We start from the raw sequence: 3,116 nt of genomic DNA, 5'->3' as shown, positions 1-3,116 counted from the left end.
ACCACAACGTCACTCGACTGAGTGCCTGTCTCTTATACACATCTAGATGTGTATAAGAGACAGGTTCTATTCTCGATTGACTGAGTTCTTGACTGAGTTCTTGACTGAGTTCTTGACTGAGTTCTTGACTGAGTTCTATTCTCGCTTGACTGAGTACTTGACTGAGTTCTTGACTGAGTTCTTGACTGAGTTCTTGACTGAGTTCTATTCTCGATTGACTGAGTTCTTGACTGAGTTCTTGACTGAGTTCTTGACTGAGTTCTTGACTGAGTTCTATTCTCGATTGACTGAGTACTTGACTGAGTTCTTGACTGAGTTCTATTCTCGATTGACTGAGTACTTGACTGAGTTCTTGACTGAGTTCTTGACTGAGTTCTATGCTCGCTTGACTAGTTCTCAAATGAGTTCGTGGCTGGGTTAACTGGATTTTTTACTCCAAGTTCTATGCTTTCTTGACTGAGTTCTGTGCTCTCTTGCTTATAGCCAGGCTGACTGAGTCTTTTGCTTTTTTGACTGAAGTTCTCGACTGAGTTCTCTGGTCGCAGGACAGAGCGCTTGATTGATTGTTTCTTTCTCTTGACCGAACTCTTTGCTCCTCGACTGAGTTCTTCTCAGTCCTAACTAAGTTTTCAGCTTAGACGAATTAAGGTTTTGTTTATGGGGAGAATTATTGATCATACTTTGTAGGATATTTTTAATAGCTTAAATTACGTAGGCTATTAAGTAGGATTTTATGTAGGATATTAAGTAGGATATAATTATAGACAGAGCTGGGCAGCGCCACTTGGAAATGTAGCGGCGCTACCGCTACATGCTCTAAATGTAGCGGGCGCTACCGCTAGCGCTACACCCACTAGATTGTAACGGGCGCTACCGCTACCGCTACAGTAAAATGTAGCGCCGCTACATTAGCCGCTACAATGGCCAAAGTTATTGGAAATCTCTAAATATTTATTGTTCTGCTATTGTGATTTACTCATTAACATTTAATGATAATAAAACATTTTTAAAACATATAAATGCAACTTTATTGCAATTAACCTAACCGAATTAGTATGGGTTACCCCAGGGTTAGATACAGTAAATAAAAGTTACAGTTATTTTTATGTTTTACCTTCCCTACATGGATGTGAACTTTAATCTACNTACGGTGATCGTAAGTTGCGCAGTAATCGTAAGTTGTGCGGCGATCGTAAGTTGTACAGTGATCGTAAGTTGTACGGTGATCGTAAGTTGCGCAGTAATCGTAAGTTGTGCGGCGATCGTAAGTTGTACAGTGATCGTAAGTTGTACGGTGATCGTAAGTTGCGCAGTAATCGTAAGTTGTGCGGCGATCGTAAGTTGTACAGTGATCGTAAGTTGTACGGTGATCGTAAGTTGCGCAGTAATCGTAAGTTGTGCGGCGATCGTAAGTTGTACAGTGATCGTAAGTTGTACGGTGATCGTAAGGTCGCTCATAACCTAACACTCAAAATTTACACTCCTCAATCACCCAACTCCTCCCCCAATTGCTCCACCCTCCCCACTAAGATTATATGGGGGCAGTGGGAAAAGTTAATATTCCCCCGCTGACTTCTGCATTAACATCGCCGACATCAAAGGGTTTTTATAAATGCACGTTGGCTCTTAACATCTCCCGCATCAAATGTTCTGGCTAAAAAATGAGTACTTATTAATATAAGACCAATGAATATATCATTTTTTAACAAGAAAAAATGCAACGCCTGCTTCTTAAATTAAATCTTACAACGCTAGCATCTGAAAGTAACGTGCAACGCCCTCATCAGAATGAAAACCGTGCAACGCCTCCATGTGAATGAAACCCGTGCAACTCCCGAATTAGAGAGTAACACCTGCAACACCCGCATCTGATGACAATAAAAATTAAAAAGCAGGCACCTGATAACAACAAGCGCAGCGTTGGCACCCTGATAACTTTAGGAGTCTCAAATTTTAATGTTTTTCTCATGGCATGCGTCCAACACAGTTTTTATCTTTCATTGCTGCCCACATCGTGCTATAGTTTTCATAATTTATCATTACCTTTGAAAAGCAAATTTGAAATTTCAATGATGTTTTGTAATATCTATGTCGACGTTTGTATATAGCAATTGGTAATTGTGTCCACTTCGTGGTGAATGCATTAATGAATGTTTGACTGGAGAAAGAGTCGAATTTTTTTATTCATAAAATTTGTTCCAAGTTGAATACAAGTAACAATTATTTTCCTAATTGAGGAATCAAATATCTCATGTTTTTAAAATTCCAGCTTTTGCGGAATAGCCTGACTGTTTGAACTTGGCGAATTGCAGATTATGTTTTTTTTTTTTTTGAGGCTGGAAGTCCTAAAACGGTGGTTTAAAGGTGAGCTCCTTAGCTCGTACTTCTACAAAATTATAACATTATGTAATATTATCAGGTATTCAGGTTAGTATAATAAATAAACTTTTTCAATAAATAAATAAGATCTGTACAATATTTGAAATTCTAAGCACCAAATTCATTATACCAATATCACCATTGCATCATAGCATAGGCCTAGCCCTATATTATAATGATATGACATCATCATGATCATGACATGTTACAGAATTCAGACTTACAGGGCTACAGTTACAACTTACAAACTTACACTTTTGGCTTCCAATTTCTAATAATGGAATAGGTATTGGGCTGAAGTTTCTTTCCTAAGATTGCTCATCAGTGTAAAAATGACTGTTTTTTTAATTTATATGATGGTTTAAAAAATCATCGGTAAAAGTAGGCTCAATAGGCTGTTTTTCTTCTTCTTATATAAAAAAATTAGGTAGGGTAATGTGGAATTCTAATTTTGAAGGTTCATATATTATTTTGATCCACAAAGACCACTTTTTCTACACAACATCCACTGTGCAGCATAGTGGCAAAGCAGAGAGTTTTGTAGACTCTCCCTTAAGTTCATTTTTGAGTCCTATAAGTAGACCAGTAAAGTATCCTGGATACCAGTATTATCATGCTTAAGAAATTGGTTTAAATCTTGAGTAAATGAGGAAATTAAAAATGAACTGATTCTAAAAAAGCTCTGGTTTGCCACTATGCTGTGAGTGAGCGGACTATCAGATTCCCCATTTCCCCTT

General features: G+C 37.8%; 1 protein-coding gene across 1 annotated transcript in view; it reads left to right on the top strand.

The window, feature by feature from the left end:
* Nucleotides 1-2,350: 2,350 nt before the first annotated feature.
* The window catches only part of LOC108667100, a gene marked incomplete at its 3' end in the record, with an annotated part of 11,819 nt that continues 11,053 nt past the window's right edge, over nt 2,351-3,116 (top strand). The window contains 1 exon segment of the mRNA XM_018154085.1: nt 2,351-2,364.

Source organism: Hyalella azteca, unplaced genomic scaffold (genome assembly GCF_000764305.2).
Source record: "Hyalella azteca isolate HAZT.00-mixed unplaced genomic scaffold, Hazt_2.0.2 contig16928, whole genome shotgun sequence".
Taxonomy (NCBI): Eukaryota; Metazoa; Arthropoda; class Malacostraca; order Amphipoda; family Hyalellidae; genus Hyalella; species Hyalella azteca.
The sequence above is the reverse complement of the archived record's forward strand: the minus strand, read 5'-3'. Positions and strand labels throughout refer to the sequence as shown.